General features: G+C 38.6%; 2 long non-coding RNA genes across 2 annotated transcripts in view; one reads left to right on the forward strand and one right to left on the reverse strand.

Moving 5' to 3' along the window:
• The window catches only part of LOC116742317, a 56,695-nt gene that overhangs the window by 27,338 nt on the left and 12,327 nt on the right, over positions 1-17,030 (forward strand). The window lies entirely within an intron of this gene.
• Positions 13,896-17,030, reverse strand: part of LOC116742318 — a 31,892-nt gene continuing 28,757 nt past the window's right edge. The window contains exon 3 of the long non-coding RNA XR_004346430.1: positions 13,896-13,931. This is a non-coding gene — a long non-coding RNA (uncharacterized LOC116742318). The remainder of the gene's footprint in view (positions 13,932-17,030) is intronic.

Below are 17,030 nucleotides of genomic sequence, written 5' to 3' on the forward strand. Positions count from 1 at the left end.
AAGAAGTAGAAGGAACACCTTGGCTTTTTTTCTCTAAGGATGTTTTGCTCTCTTGTATTTTTGCTCCCTTGCAAATGGATAGTTTGCTTCCCTTTTTCACTTCCAGTTTCCAGACGTAATTCCTTACTGCCCTCTCCGACTTTGAGAATTGACCTCAGTGGGATAGTCTAGTGTTCAGTGCTGTGGACTGGAGGATTGTAATCAATCTATAGGTGGTGAGAACTGAAAGGCATCTTAGAAGATCAGCTATAGGGTGGTTCTCAAACTTGACTGAGCATCAGCATTACCCAGAGAGCTTGTTAAATATACCACTATAGGGCCCATGCTCAGTATTTCTGATTTCAGTTGGTCTAGGGAGATTTGATAATTTGCATTTCTAACCAGCTCCCAGGTGAGGGACGTGGTGTGCTGGACCACACTTTGAGAAACACTAATCAGTGATTTAAGATATCACTGTTCATCTACGGCCTCACTTACTATTTTTTTTAATTTGTAGAAATGCTTATAGAGCACTTTCTTTTAAAGATTTATTATTATCTATTTATTTATTTTATTATTTAATTTTGGTTCCGTCGGGTCTTAGTTGGTGGCATGCGGGATCTTTCGTTGCAGTATGTGGGCTTCTCTGTAATTGTGGTGTGAGGGTTTTTCTCTTCTCTAGTTGTGGTGCACAGGCTCCAGGGCATGTGAGCTCTGTAGTTGTGGCACACTGGTTTAGTTGCCCTGTGGCATGGGATCTTAGTTCCCTGATCAGGGATCAAACCTGCGTCCCCTGCATTGTAAGGTGGATTCTTTACCACTGGACCACCGGGGAAATCCCGAGCGCTTTCAATGTATCAGACAATTAAGTCATTTAATTACCATAGCACTGCTACAATTTGATACTTTTCTTATTCCCATTTTACAGATGAGGAAACTGAGAAAGAAAGATAAAGTAATTTGCTCAAGTTCACAAGGCCAGTAAGTGGCAGAGTTCTGGGCTCCAACTCAGCAGTCAGGCTCCAGATTTGGGCTTTCACCCAGACGCCTTTCTGGCTAAGCTTTAACAGAATAAACAGGGTGCAGTGCAGGAATACAGAGGGGAACAATTCATTTAAACAAGAAAGATGTAGAAAAGAATTTGAGAATGTTGGAAGCATTTTCACTGGGTCATAAAGGAAGAGTAGAATTTCAGCAAGCCAAAATGGCAGGAAGACTGTTCCAGAGTCAGGAAGAATCATGCAATGAGACGATAAAGGAAAGTGCATGAAGTGTTCTGGGAATGAGGAGTCTGGCTTGATTGGACCATAGTTTGACTAGAGGTGCTGAGTAACAAATAAGACTAGAGAACATTGAGGGACCAGATTAAAAAGGGCCTTGAATGGATAGTGAAGATTTTAGATATATTTTTTCCTGTCTTAAAGATGGACAAAGGTGAGTCCTTGAAGTGTTTTAAGTGTGAATGCAGCAAATTTCACTTTCATTTGGTGTCAGTGTGGAGAATGGATGGAGGAGGATGATATTAATTAGAAGGCTGTCCAAGGATCCAGTTGAGGGATGATGGTAGCCTGGACTCAGGTAACAAGAGAGAGAATGGAGCTGAGAGGGGCTGGATTTGAGAAGCATTAAAAAGGTTTGAAATGAAAGAATTTCAAATATTGATTAAATAGTAATAGATTATTTGGAAAGAAGGGAAGAAAGTGAGGCTAAAGCAGACAAACCTTTATTGGACAGTTACCCAGGTTCCAGCCACTGTGACAAGCACCAGAAACACAAGAATAAATAAAACACAGGTCTATGCCTGCTCAGGAGAAAAATTCTGCAGCAACATCAGTAACCCCTCCTTCAGTTAAAAACACACTGGGATGTTGCATGACCCAGAGTGCAATTCTCCATGCTGAGCTTGGTTGGGCTAAATAGCTTTGGATTCAGGAGGACCATTTCCATCAGGAAGAATGGAATTAACTAGCCACAATCAACACGTCCTGCAGAAGACAAATGCCTCACCAGTAACAGCGCTTTCAGCTGGTAAACAGATCTGACACAGGCATCTATTGCTCCTGTGCACTAAGAAGTCTAAGTTGAGGCCAGAATCCCTTAGAGGAGGGAGAGCTTTCATGAGCTCTAGGAGGAGAATGGAGGTTAGGAAAAAGAAGAGAAAAAAACATTAACTGCAGTTAAGCAGCACCAAGGATTGCTAATATTAAAATTCATGAGAAAAGAGCTTGAGGAAGGCCTGAGCTGTTATAAAAGCTTGGTATAATTTCTCTTTTAGAAAAAAAGTTAGATCATTCTTTTAAAAAGAATCTACCCTAGAGTTTAGTAAAACCTCATAATAGGCTTTATCCTGTACTTTTTTTCTCACCCTTCCCTCCCCACAATGGTTAGAGGTTAGGCTGGACCACAATCGTGAGTTGATAAATGTACCCACAGGCTTATTTTTCTTCAAAAGCGTGTTATAGGGGAAAGTGGAGGATGGTTCCCCCAACTGTCTTACCAACTAACTAAGGGAAGTTGACTCTCATTCAACCTTTAACCCATTCATTTATTTAATTATTCACTTAACAAACATTTTTTCATTCAACACTTGCAAGGTGCCTGGTAATCTGGGGTCTGAAGAGATTAATAAAACATCTTGAGTTCCCAGGGAATTTACACCTATACATCATTTCCTCTCTTAGGTAGTGGAACTTATAGTTAACCTGGGTTTGAGTTCTGGTTGCACCAGCTATTTGTACTTCCCAAACCTAGGTTAACCATGCAATACGTTGTCTACAGCAGAACACTTTGAGAGACAAAGGGGGCACCATTAATAATTGTTTTTATTATCTACTGCTATGGAATATACTACCCTAACATTTAGTGGTTTAAAACAGAAATGATTAAGTATCTCTCATGATTCTCCGTGTTGCCCAGGACTGGCGGGATGATTCTCACTTGCAGTATTTTGTGTGGCTGTTGACTGGGGGTAGTGTCATCTGAAGATTCAGCTGGGCTGAATATCCAAGATGATACCCTCGTATGTCCAGCAGTTGGTGCTGAGTGTGGACATGGAGCTCCACTGAGTGTGCAACCTGAGCACCTATATATGGCCTCTTCATGTGGCGTGGGTTTCTTACAGCATGGTGGCTTGGTTCTGAGAAGGGTCTTCTGCACAAACGAGTATTTTATGAAACACAGGTGGCAACTGCAAGTCGGCCCGAAAGTGATGCCTGAAGTGGCAGAGTGTCACATCTACAACACTCTATTGCCTGACGGAGTCGTAGCACAGCCTAGAGTCAAGGGGAAGGATGGGTAGACTCTACCTCCTGATGGAGGAATGGCACTCATATCCTGGAGGAAATGAATTGATGGGTAGCCCTCTTGGAGAGAAGCTACCTCGATAATTACACTAGGGAAAGAGAAAATAACCCAGGACTGCCCCAAGGACTGTCATCCAAACCTAGTTGCAGTCTCCTTACCTGTAAAATAGTGTAATAATAATATAACTCATTGTCTTATGATGAGGATTTAGTAAAGTAATCCAGGTAAAACTTGAAGCTATGTGTCTGGCACTGAGTAAACGCTTGATGATGTCCAGCTGTGATGTAGTCTCAGGTGGTCAACTCTTCTCCATCTCCATGGCCACTGTCCTAGGTTAGGCCCTTGTCACTTCTCACTAAGAGTTAATAATCATTCTTGCTATTTCCATTTTCAATTCTCGTCTATCTATCTTTTAGATAGTCGGTGGTACATTTTTACATGCACCATTTCTATCATGTCCCTCCTCTGCTTTGACCCCTTCGGCAGATTCTAGCACTGTCCAGCAAAGTCCAAACCTCTTTGGTATTTGAAGCCCTATATAATCAGGCTTCAAATGTTGTTTGTTCTCCAAACAAACTGGCCAAGCTATAGTTGCTCTAAACGGGCACCTCCCTCTTCTCTGCCGAGCTCCAGGCTGCTCTTTCTGCCAAGAATGCTCTTTTCAAAGTCCTGCATGTTCAACTTCCCATCCTTCAAGGTGTATCTAAAAGCTGACCTGCTCTCTCCTTCATCACCTCCCCATTTCATCTGTACATGCCTTGAGGCACTTGGAACTTTCTACCTTACATTATGATCTTTGGAATATATAGATGCTGCAAGGGCTGGAGGGAGGAAAAGAGGAAAGAGAGAGAGGCTGAAGTGGGATATTTCTGAAATATTCACTATTTTTTATTTCCAGTTCTACCATCACTTGTTTCTCTTTAAGCTAGGCTGTTGATAAAGTGTCTTGGATAAAGGACATGGCAGCAGAACAATGGTTTTGAGATTCAAAATCCTAAATCTTGGTGGTCAATAGAAGTAATTCATGGCATATACAACAAAACTGGAACAGGTGAAGATGGGGCAAGGTTTCCATCTATGAGATGAGAATATAATTTCCCCGGGCTTTGTTGAATGGAAAGGGGAACAGAAAATGTGCAAAGGTTGAGGGAACTGTGTGACCCCAGATACAGTACGAGAACTGGAAGGACTCTATAGGAGGAGTAGAATCAGCATTCCAGGAAGACTCAGCTTCTCCTGAGTGAGCACTATTCTTGTCTCATCTCAAGGGGCTTAGCAATGGTACTGTCATTAGTGTCTCCAGCACAGGAAATGTTTGCCTGTGGACTCCTCAGCTGGACAGATGCCTATGTCTGCCTTAAACCTTTGCTTGGCCCTTGCCTGATTTACCCCGTGAAACACCACACTCACTGTCCTTGATTTCTCCTTCACCCACGAGAGAGGGTGGGCCCTGGTCTTCGATGCATGGAGGATGTATGGATAGAAATGGCTCTGCAACTATGCTTTGGTGGGAGTAGGCAGATTCAGCATGAGAACTGGGCTGAGCTGGGGCCGGTCTCAGGGCTGCATCGTGGTTATTGTCATGAGTAATAGTATGTAAATACTTATGGAATGAAAGTCTATCTCTGAAAACATAAATGGCATTATTTGGGATTCTTCACAAGAGATTTGTCTCTTTTCTCCCATTCATTTATATTATGAATACTTTATTTATATTCATATAGCTTTATGGACATTTATTTGATGCTTTGGATTAGAGTCCAATTCTACTTAGTCTACTTTTTTCTCAAATTGTTTTAGCTTTTCAGAGCAAGCTCCTTCAGTCAGCTCCTTGTGATCCTTTGACAAACCCCCATTGCTGTTGTTGTTTTGAGCACTTCCTTACTTTCTGGCACAAGATGCTCCCTGCTCATCTTATATATTCCCTGTCCCAGTCCTAGAATAAGCCATTTACCTAAGGAACTCTGGTGTCTTATTGGAGAATCGCCTTAGAACCAAGATTTGGACATTAAGAGGGCTTATTCTTTTGTCTTTTATTTAGGAAAGGGAGTACTTCCTAGAAGTCTTCTATTTCAATCTCATTAACTGGCCAGGAGAATAAAGATTCAGTCCCCTTATCTCCTATGGTGGAGGAGGGTATAATTGGAAATAGGTGTTAAATAAACTAAGCTACAAGATTTGCCACCATGAGAGAGACAACCATTGCATCTGCAAACTAGACTACAACAAACATCTCACTGGCTTACTTGCAAATTTAAGGCATTCCATCATTGCAAAATTTTATGTTCCTATTTCATCTCTGTAAGTGCAGACTAGTAATCAACATAATAAAAATAAATATGGATTTTAACCACTTATCATAGTGATGATGATGATGATGATAGCCAATGTTTGTGAAATGCTTAGATAAGCCAGGGACTACATTAAGTATTTGGCATGCATTATCAGATTTGATCCTCAAAAATTCCCTATGATGTAGGCACGATTTTCATGCCCAGATGAGGAAACCGAGGCTTAGAAATATTAGCGACTTGTCTAAGGCTAGCCGTTAGCGACGAGTGGAGCTGAAATTTGTGGCCAAGCAGTCTTTAACAAGAGTCTCAGCCTCAATTTCTCTGTTCCATGACTTGGGCATCCTAAGGGAAGACTTTGCTTATGGGGGTATTACATGTGCAGAATCTGTCGAAAGACACATTGCCAGATATTCATGTGGAACAGATAAAAGCTGTTAGATGCTCTACAGAGCACACAAAGTCCGTACGTTTATACCTATCAAACCACAAGTGGTTTCATCAATCAGAATTCAGCCAGACTCTGCTCACACGTGAGTCACACAGTCAGAGCGGTTTGTTTATGGAAGTTATGAAAACTTAGGACTCAACTCCAGCGGAAGATAATATGGAAATTCATAAGCAACATAAACTGATTGAAAAAGCAAAGAATGAATCAGTTAGTGACTACTAGAATGAGGTTACACCCATCACAAAACTGCACAAACAGCAAAGAATATGAGAAAAGCAGAACATTTGAAGGAGGTTGTGCCCAAAATAAAACAAGCAGATGGAAGAGGAAAACAACTTATTTCACGTGTGACTTTCACTTAAGACTTCTCTAACTCTAGTGGAGCTGCCTCTGATTTTGTACATTTGGTTTCAGGCTTAACTGAAACCAAACTCCATGGGGCATCCACATCATTTGCCCTGGTGGTCCATTATCACATGGTAAAGCAGTGGTGTAAATGAACATGCTTCTGATTTAACAGCTCAAGTTTGAATTCTGGCCTGACTTCTAGGTCTCAGTTACCCAGTCAGTGAAATAAGATATTTAAACCAAGATCTCAAGTTTGAAGTGATCTTAAGACTCATACAGGCCATCTCATACCCCATTAATGCTTTATCGCTCTTACACCTGACTGCCCCTAAGGTCCCTTATTAAATCTTATTTTCTGAAATCTGTTATTATTTAGATTCATAAGTAGGACCCTAAGTCTAATGCCTCCTAATTCTATCACTAGGATAACCATACACCTTCTTCATAGGATATCTTTGAGAGTGAATGTTACTAAAAATTACTACAAAAAATTACACTGGGACAACAGGCAAAACTTGGAACCGTCCCAGGCAAACTGGGACATAAGGTCATGTTCTACATCTCTATCAAAACTGTTCTCAGATTCTTCACTCCAACTAAATTGTAAATTATTATGTATACTAATAGTTTAGATCATGAATGGCAAGATTCATGTCCATGACCAAAATTACTAATTAATCATAATACCTTTTTGTTGTTGGTAAAGATATAACTAGCTTCAGAATCCTTCTCAACACAGTGTCCCAGGAAGCCACTCTCAAAGAATAGGAGTTGCCAAACAAAATGGGGCCAAGTTGTGGATGGATTTGAATCCCATGCTGAAGAGCTCTTATTTTGGGCCGAGAATTTTTAAAAAATCAAATGTGAAATGGTAATATGGAGTATGGAGTATGGAATATGTGGAGTGTGGAGTATGGAGTTGAATGTTGGAAGTAGGAAGTGGGATATCTTGATGGAAACTGAGTGAACAGAGGTGATGAATCAAGTTAAGCGGGATCTGCGATAGTTCAAAACATATTATCTTCTTAACTACATTTCTGTTTAATATCTTTAGTGATGTCCCATGAGAAGGGAAAACGGAGGAAGCAAGGGAAGAAGAAAGAGAACAAGGAGTGGAATCTCTATCATTTATTAAAATCCTAAGATTTGCATGATTCATGCTGGGTATTTCCAAGTGTCTGGGTATTTTCTCATCTTATTGACAAAACAAACCTATAATCTGACACCCTTGCCTGTTACCCTTTCTAATGAGGGCATTAAGACTAAGGATGGTTAAATAACTTTTGACACCTCCCCCAGTGATTTTCAAACCAAAGTTCATATGACTACAAAGTCCTTTTTTCTTCCACTAAACCATATTTCCACACAAAATAGAAAAAAAAAATCAAATTTCTTAGTATTACACTCAAGGCTCCCTATACTGCTGAAGTACTGGTATTACAATGAAGAACCAAACAATCACCATCCTCAAATAACTTTTTTTTTAATATAAAAATGTCCCAGCTCCTCACCCCTTCCCTTTGTTCATGGTGGAATTAATGTTTTCTTTCCTTTGTTTCTCCTAACATTACAAATAGATTGACCCTTGCACAACACAGGTTTGAAATGCGTGGGTCAACTTACACACAGATTTTTTTCAGTCGTAAATACTATCTATGATCACTGAATGATCTGCAGTTGGCTGTATCTGCAGATGTGGAACCTCAGATTCAGAGGAACCAGGTGTAAGGAGGGCTGACTATAAGTTATATGAAAAATTTCAACTGCATAGAGGGTCAGCACCCCTAACCTGTGTGTTATTCAAGAGCCAACTGTGTATACAAAAATTGCAATATAATTGACATATAACATTATATTAGTTTTAGGTGTACAATATAATAATTTGATATTTGTATATATTGAGAAATGATCACCACAATAAATCTACTTAACATCCATCACCACACATGGTTACAAATTTTTAAAAATAAATATATTAAAAGATAATTATCTGATTTATTACATATTTACAGTTCAAGGTTTTGAAGTACAGGGGCCATATATTAGGATTCCCATAGCTTCTGTGCTGAGAAAAGAACCTCCTGATTTGCAGAAGAATTACATGGAATTGACTTTTCCCTAGTAGCCCAATAGCATCCTTTTCAGTTCTCCCTGCCCACAACTGTTTTCCTCCCTGGGTATGTCCAGAACGAAGAGAGCCTGAGATTTTGGGGATTCATGGGTATTGAATCTCAGTCAACAGCACAGCAGGAATGAACAATGCTTCTTGAGCTTCTTCTTAACCTCAAGGCTCCTGACTCAGCCATGGAGTCAGTTTTTAATTTCTTCCTCTGCCTGTGTCATCTTTCTCCATAGAGGCTGAGGACCCCTTTATAGAGAATACAGAAGCTAATTCGTTCTTTCCGCGGATCAAAATTATCTGGACAAGTTCAAGTGGTAATGTAGGAATGGAAATGAAAGACAACAACCAAGGGCACTGGGTTATAATAAAATAGGAAAATTGAGTGAAAAGAGCACCTAGTAAGTAGAAATGTGGAATAACCCTCTAAATGAGGTTGACAGCACCTTTTCTTCTGGAGTCAAAACAGAAGAGAACACATCGCTGAAGACTCTCTGTGTCAGGCGGTCCCTGAATATCATGCTGATGTACGTGTTGACCTCTTTGGTTTCCCTGATTTCTGTGCTTGCCAGAGCTAACACCCCTGCTGCCTCACCAGAAAAAGAGAGAGGCATCTCTTAATGATATTTCTGAATGCCAGCCTTTCCAAGAAAAAGAATCCAAGACGCTTATTAATTTAAAAAAATGGGGTAATTGCAGTGTGTCAGATCAAATTTGAACCTGAAGATCAAACATCAAATTTCAGTGCTGTGACAGGAAGTCCCTTTAGATATATGCAAGGTCAGTGAATGTTTAATCAGAGAACAACAACATCCTTCTCACATCAGTGCTCAGATTTTCAAGTTTCACTGGCAGAAATATTCGTTAAAATCTCAATTGCGTAATTTGTTTTTGCTGTCATCTTCACTGCCACCTACTATACTAAAAATATTATTAAGCATTGTATTTTGAATGTAAAAGAAAACATGCATGTGGCATGTCTATACTGTGTATTAAACTTTCTAAATTGCATATCTACGGTAAATGGAGCAATGTATTCATTTTTATTGGGGGAGGACTTAAGTATATAAAGTGTATTGGGGCTTCTCTGTGAAGATTATTCAGGTCTGAGAGACAAGAGTATGCTTATTCTAATCCATGCTCAGCCAAGATTTTCTCGATTTGTAAAATTGGGGCTCTGTCATCTAATACCCTGCTGTAGGCAGAATAATGGTCCTCCAAAGATGTCCATGACCTAATCCCTGGAATCCATGAGTATGTTAGGTTACATGAAAAGGGGAATTAAGGTTGTTGTTGTTTCTAAGTGTTTCTAAAAAGATAATGCAAACCTCTACCTTCACTTAAGGCCATCCCCAAAGATGAGCAAGTCATTTCTCTCACATTTTTCAGTAGTAGCACCAAAATCATTTATCTTCTGTGTTGGATTCAGAGAACACTGCCTTTCAGGAACCGTGGAGCAGTGGCATTCACAAGCTGAACCTGACATCTGTCCTCATCACTGTGAAGAGTTACCTTGATTTATTATTGGTTGAATTGCCTCTCCAACTCTTTCTTTAGCGGAACAGACTCAAAATACGACCGTGAGCCCTTCCCATCTTTACTATTCCTTTCACAGCTAAGACCCAGAACAGAACTGTATGTACTCTCGGTTAAATTATTTTCTTTTCAATTTCTACACTAAAATTACAAATGGCTAGTAGCCCCTCATGAAGCAGGTCCCAACTTTCCACTAAAAGAATCATGAAAAAAGAGGGAAAAAAAAAACAACATTAGATGAGCTGGGTGGAAGAACATTTACCATTCTAGTTTACTCTGCCTCATGAACCTTCCACTGAGCACTTCTTACAAAAGAAAGACTGATTAAAAATGCAGTGGGATAACTCTTTGTTTCAAGATTTGTGCCAACTAGAATTGTGGACAGCTACCTCTCTAATATATGTATTAGTCCTCATTATTTATGAAGCATCAACTGTGTGCCGAGTATTCTAGGTGGTGCAGATAAAGCCATTAATAAGACAAAAAAAGCAATCAGGACTTTATGGAGGTTGCATTCTAATTATGGGATAAGACAACAAATAAACAAGATAGTATCAATGCTGGAGAGAAAAAGACAGTAAGGAGAAAGGGAAATGCTGGGAGGTAGTCTTTTTATTTAGGGGTATCAGGGGATATCCCTAAGGGTGTGCTCCCCAGGGAGCCCTAGTAAAAGGTGTTTCTGGAAGATGGCACAGAAAAATCAAAGACCCTTGAGGTGGGAGGTTTGTTGGCATGTTCAGGAAGAGCAATGAGGAGGCCAGTGTGGCTGGAGCTAATGGCCAAGGGCAAGGTTGGTAGGATTTAGATCTGAGAAGCACAGGTAGCAGAATTGTTACAAGTGATAGAGCTCATTGTAAGGACTTGACTTTTACTTCAAGTGAGATGGGAAGTCATTGGAGAGTGTTGAGGAGAAGAACGTTATAGTCCCACTTATATTTGAAAACGGTTACTCCCAGCGGCTGTGCTATGCAGAAGCAGCAGAAAGAGGGGCAAGAGCAGAGGCAAAGAGACCAGCCAGGGGGCTATTCTCAGGTAGAGAATTATGGCAGCTGAGTAGTAGGCATTGGTAATGAGAGGGTTGCAAACTCTGGAAATATCTTAAGGGTTAAGCCAGCAGGACTTGCTGATAAAATGCATGTAATTTGTGAAAGAAAGAAACAAAAGAGAAGTCAAGGCTATTCTAAAGTGTTTTTCTTGAGCAACTAGAAATAATGAAAATGTCATTGTCACAGACTGAATTGTGTCTTCCTGAAATTCATATTTTGAAGTCCTAACCTAACCCCTAAGTGACTGCATTGGAGATAGGGCCTTTAAGGAGGAGGTCAAGGTTAAACAAATGAGGTCATAGGGGTAGAGCCCTGATCCCATAGAACTGGTGTCCTTTTAAAAACGTAAAAGACTCCAGAGCTCCATATTTTTCTGCCACGTGTGGACGCAGCAAGAATGTGGCTGTCTACAAGCCAGGAAGAAGACCCTCACCAGAAATCAAATCAGCTGGCACCTTGATCTTGGACTTCCCTGTTACCAGAACTGTGAGAAATAAATTTCTGCTGTTTAAGTCACCCAGTCTATGGCATATTGCTATGGAAACTTGAGCAGACTAATTCAGTCATTAACCAAGAAGGAGAAGGGAGTTTTAGGGTCAGCGATGAGGGAGAAAACAGTCATTCCTCTTATGGACGCATACAGTTTGACATGCCTATTGACTATCAAAATAAAGATACTGTACAGGCAGTTGGATTAATGAGTCTGCCATTCAGGGGAGCACTCAGGGTAGATATAAGTGTTTATATGTGTATAAATTATATTTAAATCCATGAGACTGGTGATACTAGAGATGAGTGTAGATGGAGAAGAGAAAAAGTCCGCGCACTGAGCCCTGGGCCACTCCAGTACTAAGCAGTCATTGATATGAGGGCAAATGCAAAGGGGACTGAGAGGGATGGCTAAATTGAGAAGAGAACTGAGGAGGTGGAATTTTCTTGAAGGCAATTAAGAAGTGTTTCAAAAGGGAGACTAAGACCGACTGTGTCAGATGATCCATATGTCAGGTGAGATGAGGCTAAGAATCGATCACCGGATTTACCATTGTGGAGGAAGGTCATTGGTAAGTTGTTATGAATTGTTTTAGTATGGTGGTGGGATGACAGTCTGATTGAAGTGGAGCATGGAATAGGGGATTGAAGACAGACAGCGTATCACTGTTCTGAGGTATGATATGTAGACGTCAAAGTTTATTAGAAATGGCCCCTAGCCATCCTGGAACTAAAAGTCTAGTGAGATAGAGTATGCTAGGAATGGTAGAATTTAATACATTTCACTCATTTAAAGTGTGAAAGCAAAAAGAAGAAACAAGTAATAGAGCCAGGAGGAAACCACCATGCTCTCCTCCTAAGTGTAGATAAGTTCCATTAGATGAATATCTGCTATACCTGCGAAACTGCACTGAGGCTAAAAATACCCTGCCTGTAGGCAAAGAGTGACACTTGATGGCTCTCAAAGCCTCATCTCATTTGAGTACAGAGGGCAGCCTATACACAGAGTCTATGAAAGAATAGTAGCAAATAGGAATGAGGAGAATATTCTGAACTCTAAGAGAAAAATATATCAGAGAATTATCCACTGCAGGACCAGAATAAAATGTTTGGACTCTGTTGGAATCCACAGTATAGACTGTAGAGAGAAAGCTGAGATAGATGCCATTAGGAGGGAGTAGGCTTACTGGGAACTCTAAAAGAATAAATTGCAAAGGAGAGATAGAGGATGTAAAGGACCCCAGGAAATGCAAATGGAATGAAGTTAAAATCTATCATGGAGAAAGTGAAAGCCAAATTTTTTTTTAACATCTTTATTGGAGTATTATTGCTTTACAATGTTGTGTTAGTTTCTGCTGTATAACAAAGTGAATCAGCTATATGCGTACATATATCCCCACATCCCCTCCCTCTTGTGTCTCCCTCCCACCCTCCTTAACCCACCCCTCTAGGTAGTCACAAAGTATGGAGTTGATCTCCCTGTGCTATGCAGCTGCTTCCCACTAGCTATCTATTTTACATTTGGTAGTGTATATATGTCAATGTTACTCTCTCACTTCATTCCAGCTTACACTTCTCCCTCCTCGTGTCATCAAGTCCATTCTCTACGTCTGTGTCTTTATTCCTGTCCTGCCCCTAGGTTCATCAGAACCTTGTTTTTTAGATTCCATATATATGTGTTAGCATATGGTATTTGTTTTTCTCTTTCTGACTTACTTCACTCTGTATGACAGACTCTAGGTCCATCGACCTCAGTACAAATAACTCGATTTCGTTTTTTTTATTGAAAGCCAAATTTAAAGTACAAAACGTAAGATCAAATGTGGAGGATACAATTGATAGGCTTTCCAGAATTATTGAAGAAAAAGACAAATGAATAAAAACAAAGGGCACTCAACGTTGAGGACTAAGGTTAAAAATCCAGCTTGGTAAAGATTCTGAAACACTAACAACCAAAAACTTAAGAGAATCCTCCTGAGATGAATGTTTTTCCCCAGTATTTGTTTTGTTTTGTTTTAATTTTCTTTTATTTATTTATTTGTTTTAATTTTTGGCTGTGTTCGGTCTTCGTTACTGTGCACGGGCTTTCTCTAGTTGTGGCGAGTGGGGGCTACTCTTCGTTGCGGTACGCGGACTTATTGTCGTGGCTTCTTTTGTTGCAGAGCACAGGCTCTAGGCACGTAGGCTTCAGTAGTTTTGGCACGTGGGCTCACTAGTTGTGGCTCATAGGCTCTAGAGTGCAGGCTCAGTAGTTGTGGCACACGGGCTTAGTTGCTCCGCGGCATGTGGGATCTTCCCGGGCCAGGGCTTGAACCCGTGTCCCCTGCATTGGCAGGCAGATTCTTAACCACTGTGCCACCAGGGAAGCCCTTTCCCCAGTATCTGGACTGAAAAGAGTTTGATCAAAATTGAAGCAATGGGACCATTCTAAATTTTTGAATTACAAAGTTATGTAAGATATATTATGATATATAATAATTAAGCAAGAATAATATTGTCCCAGAAATTGGTCCATAGACCTAGAGCAATGGAATATAAAAAATAATCCAGATGCTTTGTGACCACCTAGAGGGGTGGGATAGGGAGGGTGGGAGGGAGGGAGACTCAAGAGGCAAGAGATATGGGGATATTATGTATATGTATAACTGATTCACTTTGTTATAAAGCAGAAACTAACACACCACTGTAAAGCAATTATACTCCAATAAAGATGTTAAAAAAAAAAAACCCAGAAAAAGACCCAGTAATATACAGAAATGAGATATATGACAGAGGAGGCATTAAAACAAATGGGAAAATAGTAGAATATTCAAGAAATATATCACATAAAAATGATATCATTCTACTTCATGTGATATGCAAAAACACATTCTAGGTGAATTAAAGGCTTAATGTGTAAAGTAAAACTTTAAAAACTTCCAAAAAAATTATGACCTTAGAAAGGAAAGAATATCTTAAACAAGACCCACAGAACCCAAATCATTAAAAAAAAGATACACTGACTATTTCCAAATCTTATACACTTTTCAGAAAAAGACATAAAAATGACAAGCAGTAAGTAGACCTGGAGAAGATTTTAGAAACACACATAACTGGTAAAGATTTTGTATCTAGAATACAAAGTAGAATAACTCCTACTAACCCATAAGAAAAAGGCAACCAAAAAGAAAACAAATATATGTGAATAGGTAATACACAGGTAAAACAAAACATTAATGGCTAATAAATTGGAAAAAAAAGCCCAACCTTGCTGGTAGCTAAGGAAGGAAAAATAAAACCCATAATGAGATATATTTTCATGTAACAAGGTTGGCAAAAATGAAACATTCTGACGAAACCAAGTGTTAGCAGGGATGGGAATGAAGTTGGAAACTCCAGTTGCTGGTGGGAGTGCAAATTGCAGCTGCCATTTTGGGAAGAATTAGGCACCATCTAGTAAAATTAAAGTCTACGTAAAGGCACATCTATAGCTCAGTAATTCCATTCTGAGATTCTGACTCTGGATATCCTTTCACAAGAAGACACGTACAACAATCTTTACAGCCGTGTTGTTTGTAATGGTAAGAAGTTGAAAAGAGTCTAAATGTTCATTTAAAGGAGAATGATCAGACTGCAGTCTATTTAATACCACTTTTAAATTATTCAAGTGAAGATACATATATCATTATAGGTAATCTCAAAAACAGAATGCTGAGTGAAATAAGCAAGTTACAGAATAGTCTGTGGAATATATCACTTTCATAAGGCTTAGAAACATGCAAAACACTATTATATATAGTTTATGGATATATATAAACATATGCATGTACACATATATATGTAATAAAATGTGTATGTGTTAACAATTTTTAGATGTAGGGAAAGATCAACACTAAATTCAGGATAGCAGTTAACTGGTGGTCATAGAGAAACTCTTATTTGTCCTCATAAAGCTTTATTTCATAAACTGGGGGAAGGGCATATTGGTGGTTTTATGATGGATTATACCACTTACAAGCACAAGACAGTTAATGTAACAATACATGACTATAATAATAATACTAATTCACAATTCCAGATTACTTTTACAAACATTGTGAAGTATGCATTATAGGGGATGGGATAATAGTGAAAGTGAAAAATGTCCTGAGTTCTATATCTTATATTTTAGAAATAAATTATAGCATTTCATTTGCCACTGATAACTAGAGAAATAGAGCTTAAGAGTTGTTTTTTTTAAAAGGAAAAAATCTTAGCAATTTCTACATGTAAAATTACAAAAGCAAGACATATGAACTTTCCACAACACTGGGAAGGTAAAAGCAAATGAAATTTTGTTTTTATAGAAAATGATATAAAAGAACATGGAAGCAGAAAAAAACTAGAAATCACAAAGAATAATAGAAGAGATATTAATCACTGCAGCTGAATAGAAAATCATTTAACTGGAATATCCAGTACTTGAACTGTTTGGATTAAGAATTTGGGGGGAGGGGTGATTTGGAAATCTTAACTTCAAAATATGTTTTATAAAACAGAAGTAGAAATATAATGTTGTACACATGAAACTTACAATGTTATAAACTAATGTCACCTCAATAAAAGGAAATCTTATTATATGTTTATATATTCTAGTGCATATGGCATAGTTTAAATTTAGAATTTCAAAAGCAAAACAAATTTAAGAAAAAATATTTGTTTTAAAAAAACTTGTATGTTACCTAAATATGTCTTGCCAATCATTGAAGAATGTGTTAAGTATCTGCTATCCCTTTGTTTCTGGATTGATCTGAATATAGGTGAAAAAAATTTTTTAGTAATGAAAAAACATAATGCAACTTCTTATCAGTATTTAATGACAAAATAACAGAACTTCTAATGTGCACTAATTCTCTTAGGTAATTTAGCATCAGGCAATAATATTAAAATAAATGTTTAATTAAAAAGCAGTGGAAAAATAGCTCATCAGAATGATAGTCTGATAGGCAGTAAAACAGTGGTTAAGATCACAGACTCCAGAGGTGGTCTGTTGTGTTTGAATATCAGCTCTGATATTTACTGGTTTATAACCTAGGCTAGCTACTTAACTATTCTGTGCCTAATTTGCTCATCTGTAAAAAAGAGAATAAAAATAGAGGCCAGGTATAATTTTTAAAATATTCATCCACTAGTAACGTAACAAATTATCTTTGGATAAATACATACATTAAAATATTTTATTGTCTAAATACACAGAGTATAGTGCTTAATAAGGAATACGTCATAGGGCCAATTCTTTATCAAATCATTTTATTAATTTACCAATCATTTGTTAATTGTAAGAAATTATTATTGTGGTTTTTTGTTTAACTGAGCTGCCACTAGTTAAATGAGATTCCTATCAAGCCATAATTTGACATAGGAATTGCATCAAAATTTCCCAACAGCCCCATTAAATTGATTATCATTAGGTCCTTGGTGCCTGGGGCTTTGTTGCCGCCAGAAGGTGG

Source organism: Phocoena sinus, chromosome 17 (assembly GCF_008692025.1).
Source record: "Phocoena sinus isolate mPhoSin1 chromosome 17, mPhoSin1.pri, whole genome shotgun sequence".
In the NCBI taxonomy this organism is placed as follows: Eukaryota; Metazoa; Chordata; class Mammalia; order Artiodactyla; family Phocoenidae; genus Phocoena; species Phocoena sinus.